This window comes from Anomaloglossus baeobatrachus, chromosome 1, assembly GCF_048569485.1.
Source record: "Anomaloglossus baeobatrachus isolate aAnoBae1 chromosome 1, aAnoBae1.hap1, whole genome shotgun sequence".
Taxonomy (NCBI): domain Eukaryota; kingdom Metazoa; phylum Chordata; class Amphibia; order Anura; family Aromobatidae; genus Anomaloglossus; species Anomaloglossus baeobatrachus.
This window is the reverse complement of record NC_134353.1, coordinates 448,063,652-448,082,600: the sequence shown is the minus strand read 5'-3', so window position 1 is coordinate 448,082,600 and position 18,949 is coordinate 448,063,652. Positions and strand designations below refer to the sequence as shown.

General features: G+C 47.4%; 1 protein-coding gene across 1 annotated transcript in view; it reads left to right on the top strand.

Annotated features, from left to right (window-relative positions):
* Positions 1–18,949, top strand: part of BSG (basigin (Ok blood group)) — a 53,385-nt gene that overhangs the window by 18,098 nt on the left and 16,338 nt on the right. The window lies entirely within an intron of this gene.

The following is an 18,949-nucleotide window of genomic DNA, read 5'->3' as shown; positions in this document are numbered from 1 at the left end:
TAGATCCGTAGTAGCAGTAGTGGCTGACGGTTCAACGCTCAAGGATGCCACGGACAGGCAGAGCTCCTAATGAAATCCATCTATGAAGCCATAGGCACGTCCTTTGCCCCAGCCTTTGCAGCAGTGTGGGCACTCCAGGCTATCTCAGCTTGTCTGTCTGAGATTAATGCGGTCACCCGTACATCTGCTCCGCAAGTAGCGTCTTTGACTTCTCAGGCGTCAGTATTTTCATCCTACGCCATGAATGCTGTCCTGGACTCGGCTAGCCGTACAGCGGTAGCATCCGCCAATTCGGTGGCAGTCCGCAGGGCCATGTGGCTACGCGAATGGAAGGCAGACTCTGCTTCCAAGAAGTTCTTGACCGGTTTGCCTTTTTCTGGCGACCGATTGTTTGGCGAACAATTGGATGAAATTATTAAGCAATCCAAGGGAAAGGACTCGTCCTTACCCCAGCCCAAACCAAAGAGACCTCAGCAACGAAAAATTCAAGCGAGGTTTCGGTCCTTTCGGGCCTCAGCCAGGTCCCAATCCTCCTCGTCCAACAGGCCACAGAAGAGCCAGAGAAACTCTTCTGCATGGCGGTCTAAGTCACGTCCTCCAAAGACCGCCGGAGGCACCGTCTCCAAGGCGGCCTCCTCATGACGTTCGGCCTCCCCAAACCGCATCCTCGGTCGGTGGCAGGCTCTCTCGCTTTTGCGACGTTCGGTGGCCACATGTCCAAGACCGATGGGTGAGGGACATTCTGTCTCACGGTTACAGGATAGAGTTCAGCTCTCGTCCTCACTCGTTTTTTCAGGACACTCTGAAGACAGAGGGAGTTGTGATCCCTGTTCCCCTTCAGGAACGTGGTCGCGGTTTTTACTCGAACCTGTTCGTGGTACCAAAAAAGGACGGTTCATTCCGTCCCGTTTTGGACCTCAAATTGCTCAACAGACATGTGAGAACCAGGCGGTTTCGCATGGAATCCTTCCGCTCTGTCATTGCTTCGATGTCCCAAGGAGACTTCCTAGCATCAATCGACATCAGGGATGCCTATCTCCACGTGCCGATCGCTCCAGAGCATCAACGCTTCTTGCGTTCGCCATTGGGGACGAACACCTTCAGTTTGTGGCACTGTCTTTCGGCCTGGTGACAGCCCCACGGGTCTTCACCAAGGTCATGGCATCCGTGGTGGCGGTCCTACACTCTCAGGGCCACTCGGTGATCCCTTACTTAGACGATCTCCTAGTCAAGGCACCCTCCCGGGTGACATGTCAACACAGTCTGACCGTGGCTCTGGAGACTCTCCAGGGGTTCGGGGGGATCATCAATTTCCCAAAGTCAAAATTGACTCCGACCCAATCACTGACTTACCTCGGGATGAAGTTTCATACTCACTCAGCGATAGTCAAGCTACCGCTGGACAAACAGCGTTCGCTGCAAACAGGGGTGGAATCTCTCCTTCGGGCCCAGTCACACCCCTTGAGACGCCTCATGCCCTTCCAAGAAGTTCGGCGGATTCTGCTGTGGGCGGAGGCCACAGCCGCCACCATCTCCGCGGTTCACATCCCAGGCGTAGAAAACTGGGAAGCAGACTTTCTCAGTCGCCAGGGCATGGACGCAGGGGAATGGTCTCTTCACCCGGACGTGTTTCAAGAGATCTGTTGCTGCTGGGGAACGCCGGACGTCGATCTCATGGCGTCTCGGCACAACAACAAAGTCCCGGCATTCATGGCACGGTCTCAGGATCACAGAGCTCTGGCGGCGGACGCCTTAGTTCAGGATTGGTCGCAGTTTCGACTGCCTTATGTATTCCCTCCTCTGGCAATGCTGCCCAGAGTGTTGCGCAAGATCAGGTCCGACTGCCGCCGCGCCATCCTCGTCGCTCCAGACTGGCCGAGGAGGTCGTGGTACCCGGACCTGTGGCACCTCACGGTGGGTCAACCGTGGGCGCTCCCAGACCGACCAGACTTGCTGTCCCAAGGGCCATTTTTCCATCTGAATTCTGCGGCCCTCAACCTGACTGTGTGACCATTGAGTCCTGGCTCCTAGCGTCCTCAGAGTTATCTCAAGAGGTCATTGCCACTGAGACAGGCCAGGAAACCAACGCCAGCCAAGATCTATCACCGGGCTTGGAGGATCTTCTTAGCCTGGTGCTCTGATAAGGAGTTTACCCCCTGGCCGTTTGCCTTACCCACGTTTCTTTCCTTCCTTCAATCCGGAATGGACAAGGGTTTGTCTCTCGGCTCTCTCAAGGGACAAGTCTCGGCGCTTTCCGTGTTTTTTCAAAAGCGTCTAGCCAGGCTTCCGCAGGTCCGCACGTTCCTGCAGGGAGCTTGCCACATAGTTCCACCTTACAAGCGTCCGCTGGAACCCTGGGATCTCAACAGGGTTCTACGGGCTCTTCAGAAACCACCTTTTGAGCCGCTGCGGGATGTCTCTCTATCACGTCTTTCGCAGAAGGTGGCCTTCCTGGTGGCGGTCACATCACTCCGAAGAGTGTCAGAGCTTGCAGCGCTGTCATGCAAAGCCCCCTTCCTGGTATTTCACCAGGATAAGGTGGTTCTGCGTCCGGTCCCGGACTTTCTCCCCAAAGTGGTGTACCCTTTTCATCTCAATCAGGATATCTCCTTACCTTCATTTGCCCTCATCCAATTCACCAATGTGAAAAGGATTTGCATTTGTTAGATCTAGTGAGAGCACTCCGGATCTACGTGTCTCGCACGGCGCCACTGCGCCGTTCTGATGCGCTCTTTGTCCTTGTCGCTGGCCAGCGTAAGGGGTCGCAGGCTTCCAAGTCAACCTTGGCTCGGTGGATCAAGGAACCGATTTTTGAAGCCTACCGTTCTTCTGGGCTTCCGATTCCTTCAGGGCTGAAAGCCCATTCTACCAGAGCCGTGGGTGCGTCCTGGGCATTGTGGCACCGGGCGATGGCTCAGCAGGTGTGTCAGGCTACCTGGTCTACTCTGCACACTTTCACGAAACACTATCAGGTGCATACCTATGCTTCGGCGGATGCCAGTCTAGGTAGGCTAGTCCTTCAGGCGGCGGTTGCCCACCTGTAAGAGGAGGGCCGTTGTCGGCTCTTTTTATCAGGGTATTCTTTTACCCACCCAGGGACTGCTTTTGGACGTCCCAATTGTCTGGGTCTCCCAATGGAGCGAAAAAGAAGGGAATTTTGTTTACTTACCGTAAATTCCTTTTCTTCTAGCTCCTATTGGGAGACCCAGCACCCGCCCCTGTTCCCTTCGGGCTGTTGTTCTTTTGTGTACACATGTTGTTCATGTGGAATTGTTCTTTTGGTTCATGGTTTTCAGTTCTCCGAACATCCTTCGGATTGAATTCACCTTAGACCAATTTATAAGTTTCCTCCTTCCTGCTTTTGCACCAAAACTGAGGAGCCCGTGATGCACGGGGGGGTGTATAGGCAGAGGGGAGGGGTTACACTTTTTAAAGTGTAATACTTTGTGTGGCCTCCGGAGGCAGAAGCTATACACCCAATTGTCTGGGTCTCCCAATAGGAGCTAGAAGAAAAGGAATTTACGGTAAGTAAACAAAATTCCCTTCTTTTCTGTTTGTGTTTATTTACTGTAATTTACAGATTAATCATGGAAGGTATCTCGGGGAGACGCCTGACATGATCTAGGATTTATTGGCAGCTATGGGCTGCCATTAACTCCTTATTACCCCGATTTGCCAACGCATCAGGGCAAATCGGGAAGAGCCGGGTACAGTCCCAGAACTGCCGCATCTAATGTATGCGGCAATTCTGGGCGGCTGCTGGCTGATAGTTAGGCTGGGGGGCTCCCCATAACGTGGAGCTCCCCATCCTGAGAATACCAGCCTTCAGCCGTATGGCTTTATCTGGCTGGTATTAAAATTGGGGGGACCGCACGCCGGTTTCTTTATTTATTTCACTGCACAGTATACACACGCCCACCGGCTGCTGTGATTGGGTGCAGTGAGACACCTGTCACTCAGCGTGGGGGCGTGTCTCACTGCAACCAATCATAGGCGCCTGTGGGCGAGGAAAGCAGGGAATACGAGATGGCTGTGTGCAGAGCACATCGCGCCCGCCGGTATAAAGGCTCGGTCACGCTGTGCGGGCCGGCCAATCACTGCAATTCCACAACTAACAGGGCTGTGGCATTGCAGTGGTCTGCCAGCCAATCCCTGCATGAGGGCTGGCTCTCAAAAGAGCGCCAACATGCAGGGATGAAGACCACGAGTACAGCACTAGTATCGCGAAATTACTCGGTACCCGCCGGGTAGCCTGAGTACAGTGATACTCGTGCGAGTACAGAGTAGTGACAAGCATACTCGCTCATCACTAGTTGTGAACAGTATCGAAGTTACACATCACCATCATGCCTTCAGGTATTGTACAGGTGCAATGCATCACCCCTGTGAAGCAAGACTCCTAAATGTTTCGCAAGCTTCATCAGGAGGTCAATTAGTTCAGTCACTATGAAAGTGTAGTCAAAGGAGCCTCTTGCCATGAATTATACGGAGTACATCTAAAGATTGCAGTAGTGTGCACATGACAAAAACTGAAATGTATTTCATGGATCTAAGGCATCCTAGATAAAGGTTGTGTGCACACAATGAGTTTGTCATGCTGCATATTTCTGCTTCATCAAAAATGTAGCGGTTCCAGGTCCGCAACATGTTTATTTCTCATGTGGATATCCGGCGTTATGTGCCATGTCTTTCTCATATATTGTAGAAGATGTGGAAAATTTATACACATGCGGTTTTCTGTGTTTTTGCTACAGAGAGGTGTAAAACTGCTTGTAATCCACACATGAAGTGTTGTCAGTGTTAGTAGGTGGTGATCATGGGGACTTCAGTTTTATAGCAATGTAGTCTGGTGAAGTATTAACTTGATGCGGTTGATGCCAGTGGATGTGAGCTTAAAGGTCATTCCAGCTATAATGCATAATACACGGTAAGGGTCTGTCACATCTGGAGTAGTAAATCAGTATAATGATTAGTGACCGGGGTTGGTACCGCACAGTTGGATGGAGAAGTACACTATATCTCATCGTATCTCTGGGTTACATTTCCGTTTTGCAGAATTACATTGCAGTCTGTAGTAGGGTTGTTTCCTTTTGGCTTGTATTTTGGGTCCCATGTTACAATGTGGGTGCACATGATCAGGACATGCTGCGGCCTGGATGCAGCATGCCCTCTCCTGCAGCAGGAACAAGCTGCGTCCAAAGCACTATTCCTGATCGCTGGCACAAATGTATTCATGCTGGTGGCAGTTTTTGCATGTAGGGTACATTTTGGCTTCCTCCATTGTAGTGGTTTAATTTTGCCTTCAAAGCACCTGAAGTGTTGAAAGTTGATACTGCTAGTCATTGGTCACATCACAAATAGTCTGCTTAACAGTGGCCTCAATGTCTTCATCCTTGCTGATTAGTTATGACAGTGGAATCTCACACTTTTCCCATAGACCAGTAGATCAGATGTTTTTATTTTCTGCAGGAAGAGGAGTTGGAGCACACCCATTAGAGGGGATCTCAGCAGGTTTTTGGTACCTCATCTAGAGCAGCCTGATGCAGACAGACCCTGAATATAACAGTGTATCACTGTGCCTACTGGGTTCAGTGCTTCTGACAGTTTTTAGATTTTGCAATGCAGCAGCACTCAGAAAGCTGCCCCCACCCACACCAGGCTCTCTATGTAAAAAGTCTATAGACAGTGAGGTGCTAATCACAGCAGAGCTCCGTTCAGGAGAGACCATTGTTGAAGTCTGTTCACCCCCTACAGCATGCTTTCTTCAGATTGTATAGCAAAATCTTGCTGATCGCATCCCTTTAATAGGCTCAGCTATATGTAGTGTTTACTAATCATATGCCAGTGCCTGTGGTAACTAAATATACAGAAACTGTAACCTTTGATTTGTGCATATAAATCCTAATCTTATCAGACCCTGAAAAAGGACTGCTATTGTTCCATCATATTGACTTATGGATTGTTTGGCCAGCATGGATCATGGCTGAGTGTGGCTACAAATATAGTTAAGACCTGGACTGGCGTATATTCTTATGCTGGCTCATAGGCAGCTAAAATGCATTACATTCATAAGGCACATCTGTTAAGAAATTGGATGCATCTATCCCCAAAACCCAGCACACTCCACTCGCCTTCCATTTTACCCCACCTGACCTGCTCCTGTACCTCAGATCTCTGCCACTCTCCTACCGCCTCTCCCTCTGCTTCTCACTGCTGGCAATATATATATCTATACCCCGATCCTGGACCCCCACAGATGATACTGCCCATTAATGTTCACACCTATTGCTCCCCATCTACTGCAATCTCTCCGACATAAAACATACTCCCTTGACACCCACCCCCACTGTCACTTGCTCTGAAGCGCTTTGTAGCCACCATTCTGTTTGTACTGGACGTCATTCATGTGCTTTTCAAGCTATCCTTTATGGGCCTCAATGAAACTTGGCTGACGCCCTCCAACACTGCCTCGCCTGCTGCGCTGTCATGGTAGCATTCACTTCATCCATACTCCTTGCCCTGGCAATGGATATGGTGGAGGAGTGTCTTCTCCTTTCCTGCAGTTTCAACGCTAGTCCACCTCTACCCTCTTTTATCCTCCGTCCTTTGAAGTGCACTCTCCCTCAACCTCCAAGTTACGGCATATACTGGACCTGGTCGCTACATTTGAATAATTCTCCACCTGGATTCCACACTTTCTCAATGTGAACATTCCCACCATCATTGGTGAGATCAACATCCACCACTGACGCCTGCTAATCAGCAGCCTATAAACTCACCTTTCAGCCTTACTCAGTGGTCTTCCACAGCCACCCACATTGATAGGAAAATGTAGCACCCCTGAACTATCAGGTGCCCCAAAATGTAACCTGTGGAAACCCAAATCCTGGTGCCAGTCAACACACCAGCACCCTCAGGCCACATACATAACCCCAATTCTAGACTGGGAGACTGCCTAGCAACAGGTAAAAGGGATTGGCACTGATTGGATAGTCGCCACCCAATCTGTAAGGAGAGACCCAGCGGGGGGAGGGGCAAGTGGTCAGTTAGGAAGTTGGCGGGAAGGAGTGTGAGGAGTTGAGAGTGAAAGTACAGAAAGAAGGGAAAAGACCTGAAGTAAGGCTCTGTTCGCACGTACCTGCTGAAATTTCTGCAGCGACTTTACAGCACACGTGCGCTTCAAATCACTGCATAATGGATGCAGTGTTACTGCAGAAAAAATGCCGATTTCACCATACAGTGAGAGCAGCATCCATAGCGCACGGAATAATTGACATGCTGCTTTTTGAACGCACTGATTTGGGTCCAAATTTTGGCATCCAAATCGCTGCTTTCATAAAAGTATCAGGCACAATCTATGTAGATTGTGCAGGGGACGCATGCATTTACGCTGCAGTGCAATACACAGCGTAAATGCTTGCTATTACACGACGTGCGCATGAACCCTAACAATGGAATGCTGTAACAGGAGTGAGGGACTGTGGAGTAAGGAACCAGGACTCCAGGAAATCTGGGTTACCTGCGGAAGGTAAGGCTATGCGCGTACTGTAACATTATATCCCCCCAGCCTGTATCATATTGCAATCAGGCTTCAGCCGTAGCTATTGTCCTTGATTTGGGGGGATTGCAAATATATTGTTCTCCTCTGCAGGGGGCTTCCCTAGTACATAATCTCTGGAGACTGTCTAGGAACTTCTTTCTAACTAGTAGCTACAAGCAGCAAATGTTAAGGGGGTGGATCTAAGGAGGGGTGGGAGATTCAGCCCCATGTTTTAGTTTTTAGTTATGCTTTGTTGAGTGAAGGGTGAGGACCTGTGCTAAGGCCAGCTCCTTTTCGCCCGTACATGGACGATTGGACTTTGAGGACTTTTGCATTCTCCTTGGCGCCCCCGGACCTATTTCCTTTGTGTGGACTCTAAAGAACCATTTTAATATTGATGTTTTATGCTCCCTGCCTCATTAAATCTTCTTGGATTGTTCCTTGGCCTGGCGTCCCTTACTGCTGTCGCATACCCCGTCACACGTACGCTGCGTTTTTGGCTGCAAAAAACACACCCGCTGCAAAAACGCACCAAAAAACCCATGCGTTTTTACAGTGTTTCGGTGCGTTTTTGGCTACATTTTGGTGTTTTTCCAATGCAAAACAAACGCTGGAAAGAATGGACATGTCCATTTTTTTTTTTTTTTTTTCTTGCTCAAAAAAGTTAAAAAAAAGTTGTGTGCGGACAGTAAAAATGAAAAGTCATAGACTTTGCTGGGGAAGCAAAGTCAAGTAGTTTTGAGCCCAAAAACCGAGCAAAAACGCCTAGTGCGCACATAGCCTAAGACTCCAGGAACTAGGCGCCTGTGTAAGTCTGGAACAAAGGCTCACAGGACTCTGCACAAGGCGGGGTGCAGACCCTAGGACAGTGGGACACTTTATGGTCAACTATTAATTCTGCCAGGTGAGGGCATCTCCAGGGTCCCTCACCAACCCAAAGTCTGAAGCATCAGCAGCAAAGAGGGGCCCAGGATTGACCCCCTTACATAGTCCAGACTGCCTGCAATAGGGCCAAGACTGAAACTGAGGGGTTCCCCAGAAGCTCTAGGCCATGAGAGCCCAATACAAACAAGTGTGCACGGAGGTCCGCTACCCAGGCCACAGCTTGCACGGAGAACATGGGGAGCGGGAACACCTGTAACCCGGTACCAGCCACAAGTAAAGGGAAAGTTGAAACCGCAATACCAGTGTGTATTGTTTCCTTCTCACTTCCGTACCCCTACACTGACTGTCCCCCATCATTGCCCTCTCATCATCCACTGCTGAGGCCTAGCCCTGCTTGCGGAGGGCCCAAAACACCTAAGCTGTACTACTCCACCAGCCCCAGGAGACCCTGCAGCGGCTGCTTCAATAACCTGGCCGCACACTACAAGTGGCATAGTCGAGAACCTGTTTTTTATTTCCCTTTTTATTTTTCACCCATTTTTTTTTATCGGACCGACCCCCGAGGGTCACTGAATCGGGCATCGGCCACAACCACAACTGCCCCCCCCCTGCGCACCGCACTCCCGGGACAGAGTAGCCCACAGCCCCTGGGGCGTCACACATGCATTATACCTAATCTTCACCCGCCTCTACTCCCTATCTAACTAAACAACCTCTTCTCTCCAGCTATCAGACCACCATCTACTCACTTTCTTATCCTTCTCCTCACCTGCCCCCATCGTACACCTTCAGAGGCTTTGCATAGCTAGACACTCACACACTGATTATTCTACCGCTGTCTTCCATATCTTCACAACACTGTGCCAGTGTGGTTTTTTTTTTTTTTTTTTTCTTTTTTTATTTCTAAAACTCAACACTCGCATCAGTTATTGACTTGGCCGTCCTGCTCCTGCATGGCAGTGCGATGAATCAATAGACAACCCTGGCAAAACAGCCTCACTAAAAAGCTTCAGCAAGTGTCTAGGGTTGCTGGGCAGCATTGAAAGAAAACACTTTCAAGATGACTTTGCTGCATTAAAAAAAATAAAAAATGTCAAATTCAGGTCAGCCCTCCCCTCTGCTAAACAGGATTACTTGAAAACCCTCAGTGTTTATCCCACAGCCCCAAACAGTTGCTGAACACTTTAACTCTCTCCTCTGCCCACTAGTGTCCCCTGTGGTTTCCTTCATCTGTGCAGAAGACTAAGGCCTAAGCCACACGGCGAGAAAATCGGTGCGAGTGGCAGGGCTGTGGAGTCGGAGTCGGAGTCGTGGAGTCGGAGTCGGAGCTCATTTTGGTGGAGTCGGAGTCGGAGTTGGAGTCGGTATAAAATGCTCCGACTCCTAAAATATATAATAAATTGGGGACAGGAGTGCAATGCAGAATGTGCTGAATATTTTACTAAATAATAACATTTAGTATAATGCTTATATTTAAGTGAAAAATTTATTGTAGTATAATGTGAACATCAGACATTTAATTGTTTTTATGATACAATAATCAAGATATTTGGATAGAACATAAAATATTTATTGGATACAACTTTAGAACACAAAAAACTAATAAATTGTAAATATGTAATATTATATATATATACACAGTGTATATACACACACAAGATATATATGTAATCTACTGTATATTACATAGTGTATTACATATTTACAATTTATTACAGTTTTTTGTGTTCTAAAGTTGTATCCAATAAATATATTTTATGTTCTATCCAAATATCTTGATTATTGTATCATAAAAATTATTAAATGTCTAATGTTCACATACACATATTCATGTACTACAATAAATTTTTCACCTAACTATAAGCAATATGAGTCTGAGTCTGAGTCTGAGTCTGAGTCTGAGTCTGAGTCTGAGTCTGAGTCTGAGTCTGAGTCTGAGTCTGAGTCTGAGTCTGAGTCTGAGTCTGAGTCTGAGTCTGAGTCTGAGTCTGAGTCTGAGTCTGAGTCTGAGTCTGAGTCTGAGTCTGAGTCTGAGTCTGAGTCTGAGTCTGAGTCTGAGTCTGAGTCTGAGTCTGAGTCTGAGTCTGAGTCTGAGTCTGAGTCTGAGTCTGAGTCTGAGTCTGAGTCTGAGTCTGAGTCTGAGTCTGAGTCTGAGTCTGAGTCTGAGTCTGAGTCTGAGTCTGAGTCTGAGTCTGAGTCTGAGTCTGAGTCTGAGTCTGAGTCTGAGTCTGAGTCTGAGTCTGAGTCTGAGTCTGAGTCTGAGTCTGAGTCTGAGTCTGAGTCTGAGTCTGAGTCTGAGTCTGAGTCTGAGTCTGAGTCTGAGTCTGAGTCTGAGTCTGAGTCTGAGTCTTACCGACTCCACAGCCCTGGCGAGTGGAGTGTGATAAAACATCGCATTCCACTCGGACCAATTCTAGCCTGTGTGTCAGCGCACATGAGCGATTATTTTCTCAGCCCTAATCGGACAGAGAAAACGATCGCAGCATGCTACGATTGTAACGTGAGACCTTCTCTTGCAGCCATTTGTGAATGGGGCGAGAGAAAAATCGCACTGCACTCGCAGTACACCGGTGTACCTCGCGTGCAGAGTGAGAATGGAAATAGCCGGCTATGGAGGACAGAGGGAGATAAATCCCTCCCACCCCTCCTCCGTGCTGGCCCGCTCTTCCGCAGTGCCGGCACGCCCCCCGCAGGTGAGCTCCGCTCAGTTGGACCTCAGTCGCAGGGATACTAGCATGACACTCTGCTCCTGCTGTGCTGCCAGCGCGAGCAGTGTCATGGGAGCATCGCACTAGTGCCCCGTGTGGCCCCGGCCTTAGCCTCACATTTTAATAATATCGATCAAACAAGGAAAGTCTTCACTCCACCACAGCCACTCCATACAACAAGTGCCCTGCCCCATAGCTTTCCTCCCCAACATCACTGAAGAATTTGATCATCTCTCCAAATCACACCTCACCACTTGTGTACTCTACACACAATCCCATCCCACCTCCTCCCGAACCTCCCCACTATGCTTATCCCAGCCTTAACCCATCTTTTTAACCCATTGTCTTTTTTTTTTTTTGGACCCCCCCCAGATTACAATTGAGAGTTTAATCCGACTTGTAATATTTGTTCACCATCCCCCTTTTGAAGCTTGTGGGGGTACATGAAGATTGCTTCAGTATGTAACCTTCAGAAGGTCATGCAGTAATACACGGCTTTATAGGGTGGTTAGGACCCAGTGTTGAATTTTGTTTTTCTAGTTGTACATATGTGGTTGACCCACATCAGGGTATGTGGGATTACATGGTGCTTGTAGTGTTTCTGTATGCAAGGCTGTTTTTCCTTTTACAGTACATGCCTATACTTGACCCTCCCCACCCCCCTGCAACTTCTAACCTGACTGTAATTTACACAATGTCATCATTACAGGGCCCTGCTCTTCTGTGGAATATTCCTGGTATCTGCACAGTCATTGTAGGCTTGCAATCTATTCAGACACAGCCCTCCCTGTTTGCTGAGCGCTGGCTTCATTACTGGAGACTGATGTTCTTTTCCCTTTTACTGCACTTGTATTTCCTAGCCTGCAGTGCTGGGTGAAGGTGACCTTGAGAATGTATGCTGGGGAGTCATATGATGCCGTGTTCACCTCATGATTGGCTGTTGTGTAGGATCAGCAGTTTTCTATGTAAAAGGTACAAGCTGTACCCTCTCAGGAGGGTGAGGCACAAAGCACGCTCCTTATTTTATAAAGCTTTCTATAGTCCCTTGGCTGGAATTCTTTTCTTCCTTGCTGTTTGTGGTAGTCTTGGCATTTTGGTCTGTGGCATACTTATTCCATGGCTGTTCACAATCTGTGTGCCATGCTGTATTGTCTTGCTAGACACCACATTTGAAATCTAGCCTTTTCATACTAGTCTAGTGTCTGTAGCGTAATATACAAATCAGTATCTAATGCCAGGATATTCCACAAGACCAAATCTGAGTGATATAGGACAGCACCAATTCTGTTTTTCCTCGCACAGTGCCCATCCATGAGACCGCTGGAGTATGGGGGCTGGCTACTAAATGTGGCACATACTGCACATTCAGTTTTGGACATCTGATGTCCCAGAGATTAAAGGGAATCTCAGCAGATTTTTGTGATGTAATCTGAAGAGATCAAGAGATGTGTTGAGACAGCTGTCACTTAGGCTGTGTGCTGTGGCTTACTTACAATGAGTGTTTTATCACCAGCTGATTATCACTGAGTGAACTACAGACAGGAGGGGCTTCTACCTTCTTTATGCTGCTCTGAGAACAGGTAGCTAAAACTTGGTGACAGATTTCCAATGTCACATGGAAGGGAAGCGGTGACCTGTAGAGAAGATTGAGTGGTGGATCACGAAGGCCCTGTGCCCACGGGAGCTTGCTTCTGCGGATTTTACCGTGGAAAACCTGCGCATTTATCTGGATAAATCCGCAGGTTTCAGCATGTACAGACACTCCCCATGTTATCCTATGGGACATGGGGAGTGCTGTCCACGTGGAATGTGCGGTTGCGGAATATGCTGCGGATATCCCGCAGCCGCACATAACTGCATGTCAATTTTTCCTGCGGCATTACCTGCGGAAATCCCCTGCTTGGTCCCATACTTACCAGCCTTGATAGCAGACACCTGGTCATTTTCCCTTGGTGCACAGGAGCAGGAAGGAGGAGGTGGGCGGGGCCTGCACGAGCTCTGGTCATGGGAGAGCCGGAGCTAGTTCAGTCCCGCCCACCTTCTCGGCAATGTGCAGACAGACACAGCCTGAGAGTGAAGTGCTGTGTGATGGAGGTATGAACTCCCCAATCACTCCAGCACTTGTTCTGCATTGAGGATGCAGTGCCGAAGCCATGGTACTGTATCCTCAATGCAGAATGCCTACAGCATAACCGCAGGACATTCCGCAATACAACCTCAGCATTAAAACAGAGAAAGTTGTGATGCGGATATAACCGCAGGACACTTCCCCCGTGGGCACATAACCTAGGGCTATGTGCCCATGCGAGCTTGTTTGTGCGGATTTTGCTGCGGAAAACCTGCGTATTTTTCTGGATTTTCCAGATAAATCCGCAAGTTTTAGCATGTACAGTCACTCCCCATGTTATCCTTTGGGACATGGGGAGTGCTGTGTCCACGCTGCGGAAAGTGCAGCTGCCGACCATGCTGCAGATGTAGGCATCCGCAGGTATAATTGCATGTCAATTATTCATGCGGAATTACCTGCGGATGTCCCGGCCTTCCGCTATGGAGATAAGAGGCCGGGACGTCCGCAGGTAAGCCGCATGAATCTCCGCATGTTTCTCGCAGCTATTCCGCTGTAATGTAGCAGCTAAAAATAGCTGCGGACGCCGGCGGGCAGCTGCGGGAAACATGCGCTCGTACCTGCGGATACATCCGTAGGTATGAGCGCTCGTGGGCATATAGCCCAAGACATTAGAAATGCAGCAGGATATTACATTTAATAGGATTAACTATTTTTGTCAAAACGCCTTTATACTTGGCCTCCTTTACACATCTGTGTCTCCGGTACACGTGATGTTCATTATCACACGTACTGGACACATGTAGACCCATTTAAATCAATGGACTTGGTCACACAGCCCTGTCTTCTCACAGATGTGTCTGTGTGGAGCACATACGTTTCCATGTGCTCCACACTGGGACATGTCCGTTTTCTGCGGCAGCACGGGTGTTGCACTGAACATCGCACACGGATGTGACACACCAGAGAAAACACAGGTCACACAAAAATTGAAAGCATTTTTATATTTACTGGTCTATGGCGCTGATGCTTCCATGCCGGCTCATTACATATTCACTGCACTGACCACAGACCCGGAAGTAACAGTAGCTCCGGGGACAGGTAAGTATACCAGCTCATGCTGTCCGTGTGCTATCCGGATGTCAGATAGTACAGGGACAGCATATGTAAAAAACACACACATGCGCACCTTCACCACGGACCGTGCACAACATTTGTTTTACAAAAACTTGTGAAGGAGGCTTTGGGCTGTTTGCACAGTGCATTTTTCTCGTTTTTTTTTTTTTTTTTTTTTTTTCTGCCAACAGATGCATACATTTCTGCAACCAAATAGTAAGCGTGCACATAGCCTTATGGCACAGCAAGTTTTCTTCTGATACACTGCCAGTAGTGTGCAGTATCCGAGCCTAGGTTTAGCAGTTTATTTATATAAATATAGTATCTTGGTAGAATCGGGGATGGTCCTGACAAAGGTCAGCAGCTGGTTGCTTGTCCACACACACATGGCCTCAAAATGTCAGGCAGACGGCAGTAAAGGGCAGCTTCTGATTCTGTTACATTTCTGTATACTTGGTCCTACGGTTTACTTCTCCTCAGAAGAGATTCGTCTCTGCATTCCATCATACGGACCGCTTCTAAATGGCTTCTCAGAAGTAAAGCTGTTGTAAAATCTTATGAGATCTGCATGATGTGATCTGTTAGATGTGCTGTATTCAAGGTATGATGGATATTATATCCACCATACCACCACTTGAATATCAGAAAGGGCCACAAATCTTAGCGTGGTAAATTTACCACGCCCATTTGCTTTTTTTTTTTTTTTTTTTTTCCCCTACCCTGGCAGGAGATGTCAGAGGGTCGGGGACAGTGAGGGACATTCAGCAGTCGCCCAGGACTGCAGGGTGTAGACCAAAACTATGGCACTGTTCTACTTTATCCACAAAGGTTGGGACTAGTCCAGCATCCAGGTCAGTATCTTTCCTTCTGGAGTCCCTGGCATGACGTCATGTGTATCAGGCTCACTATGCTTTATTTTACAAAAGCTTCACAATGTTGTCTTCCCTTGTTTTCTGCAAATGTCTGCCCCATACTACACTATTTTCTGATTTATATTATTTTCTTTAAGTTCTACATAGAAGCTTCTAGAGGAAACAAAATTAATCAAAGTATAGTACAGCAGCATCTTTAGATGCACAGTGGGTGATTTTTCATCAAATCTAATCTGATTTGCTTGAACAGTTAGTACATAGCAGAATTTCTGTGTGCAAAAAACCCACCAATTGAGCTTCATGTGAATATGGCCTAAATATCTAAGGAAGGTGACTGATGTCATGAGAACTCAGTGCGTCTAAAGACTGCGGAACTGTGCGGTTTTGTTGCATTTATTCTTTATTGGTTTCTATTGGGGCCTGAAAAAAGCATATTAAAGCAATTATATTTTTACAGTATATCTCAAGTAATGTTTTTCTATGAAAATATATAAAAATTAAAAAAAATAACATTGAAGATATGACACTTGGATACAATGTAAATTAGTCCATGTACAGCTTGTATAACAGTGTAAATTTGGTGTGCCCTCTAAATAACTCAATACAACCATTTAATGTCTGAACTGCTGGCAATAAACGTGAGTATACCCCTAAGTCAAAATAGGCAAATTGTGCCGAAAGTGTCAATGTTTTGGGGCCACAATTATATTCAAGCACTGCCTTAACTCTCTTGGGCATTGAGATCACTAGAGCCTCTTAGGAGTCTCGGGAATCCTCTTCCCTCCTCCATGATGACATCACAGAGCTGGGGGATGTTAGACCTTGCGCTCCACCTTCTGTTTAAGGGTGCCTCACAGATGCTTCATATGGTTTTAGGTCTGGAGACATGCTTGGTCAGCCCAGCACCCTTAGTTTTACCCTTAGTTTCTTTAGAAAGGCAGTGGTCATCTTGGAGGTGTTTGGGGTCGTTGACACAATCTGAGGCTAGGTTCACACTTCCGTTTTAAATGTCAGGTCCGTCAGCAACAAATCAGTCGTTTTTAAGTTGTCAACTGATGCAATTGATGTGTTTTTCACAGGATTCCTTTCACAGGAATCCTGTGAAAAAACTGATCCGTTGCATCCGCTGTACGTCCGTTTTTTGACGGATCTGTCATGATCCGTTTGTGTTTGGGACAGCCCAGTGGGTGTGCCAAACCTGCTGGGCATGCTCAGTAGAGCATGACTGAATCCAGTGCAGGATTCCGTTGTAAGACTGATTACGACAGATTCCAGCACCATAGACATACATTACAAGTATGACGGACTGCGGCGGATTCCTGCGCGGTCCGTCAATTTTGACGGCCAGAAAAACGTTACACTCTGCGTTGCTCCCCGCCCAGCGGTCAGTCAAAAAACTACAAACTGTGACGCAGCGGATGCAACGCAGGGTCATCAGTAGTCATCCGCCACTAATGCAAGTCTATGGGACACAACGGAATCCGCTAAACGGATAGCGTTGTTTACCAGAGCGGCGGATTGTGACTGATACATTTTAGCGGAAATGTGAAGTAAATACATTTCACTTTCTCATCAGACCACAGAACATGGTTTTAGTAATCCATGTCCTTAGTCTGCCTGTCTTCAGTAAAGTGGGCTTTCTTGTGTCCTCTTTAGAAGAGGCTTCCTTTTGGAACAGTAATGCAGACCAATATGATGCAGTGTATGGCGCATGGACTGAGGACTCACAGGCTGAATCCCACCCCTTTAACCTCTGCAGCAATGTTGGCAGTACTCGTACATCTAGGTTGCTAACACATCCTCTGGATAGGACGCTGAGTAAGTGCACTCAACCTCTTTGGTCTGTCATGGCGAGCCTTGTTCTGAGTGGAACCTGGATGTTAAACTGCTGTATGGTCTTGGTCACCATGCTACAGCTCAGTTTCAGGGTGTTGGCAATCTTATAGCTTGGGCCATCTTTATGTATCTTTTTCTCAGATCCTCAGAGCTCTTAGCTATGAGGAGCAATGTTGAACTTCCAGTGATCAGTATGAAACGGTGTGTGTGATCAAAAACACCAAATGTAACACACCAGCTCCCAATTCACACCTGACACCTTGTAACACTAATGAGTCACATGACATCGAGGAGGTAAAATGAAGAACAATTTGGCCATTGTTTTCGCCTTTTGTTGCCAGCAGTTTATACATTAATGGCTGTGAGTTTAGAGCAATGTTTCGAACTCCAGTCCATGGTACCATGCCTGATGAAGGGACCTGAGATGTCTCGAAAGCTTGCTTTGTAACATCACTTTATTTTATTTTAATTAGCCATTAAAAAGTATCACAAGATTATAACTTTGTTCCCCTCACTGAAAACATTCAATAATTTTTCAACTGGCTAACACTGTAACAAAACCTTTTCACTTGTAACAAAGCTGTGTGAAGGTGGGACACTTCTAGGAGCTGGGGTGACACTGGCTCTTGGAAATCATGTTATGTCCACAAGGGTGTGATAAGCTGGAAAGAGGGTCACCTAATCTGGGGAAACTAAGTGTCCCGTCTCACTAAACAACGTACCAGCGATTCCGACCACGATATGACCTGGTCAGGATCGCTGGTGCGTCGCTACATGGTCGCTGGTGAGCTGTCAATCAGGCAGATCTCACCAGTGACCAGCCCGCAGCGACTCGTGGAAACTATGCTGTGCTTGGTAACCAATGTAAATATCGGGTAACTGAAATGCTTTGCTTGGTTACCCGATATTTACCCTGGTTACCAGCGCACACCGCTTAGCGCTGGCTCCCTGCACTCGTAGCCAGGGTACAAATCGGGTTAATAAGCAAAGCACTTCGCTTATTTACCCGATGTGTACTCTGGCTATGTGTGCAGGGAGCTGGCACTGGCAGTCTGAGAGCGGCATACGCTAGTAACCAAGGGAAATATTGGGTAACCAAGCAAAGCTCTTCTTAGTTACCTGATGTGTACCTTGGTTACCAGCATCCCAGCTTCCAGACGCCGGCTCCCTACACATTCAGATCGTTGCTCTCTCGCTGTCAAACACAGCGATGTGTGCTTCACAGCGGGAGAGCAACTACCAAAAAATGAACCAGCACTGTGTGTAATGAGCAGCGATTTCACAGCAGGGGCCAGATCGCTGCTCAGTGTCACACAGAGCGAGATCGCTGATGAGGTCACTGGTGCGTCACAAAAACAGTGACTCGGCAGCGATCTCGCTAGCGATCTCTGTGAGAAGTACCCCTAACACTCAATCCACTAGTCAGGGCCCTAATTGGTATTGGAATAGCAGAGCTATTAATCTTTTTTTTTTGTTTTTTTTTTTTTTTTTTTTTTTTTTTTAAACATTTTGTTGGGTAAATAACATGCAAGGCTGGTTGGGCAGGAAATGTAGTCATACAGGTGTGAATGCTGCCGGGATGGAGTTCAGTCATAGGGGAGACCTGACAGGTTCCCTTTGAATGGTGCAGACTGCTTCCCTTTAATGTGCATCATTCTGTGGGGCCTCGCTTCCTTGACAAGTGAGAAAATTTGACTTTTTTGCTGTAAATGCAGAGTAATGGCAAACAAACATCCAATCCTATTTCTAGGGTATATACACAAGATGTTGATGGGACATATAAATTGTATGAAGGTGTCTTTACCCCATTCCCCTGACTGTAAGGCTATGTTCACACGCATCTTTTACTGCATTTTTGGTGTATTTTTTTTAGGTCGCAAAGATGCACCCCTATGCATGCATTTCCTTCCCAGTAAAGTCTGAGACT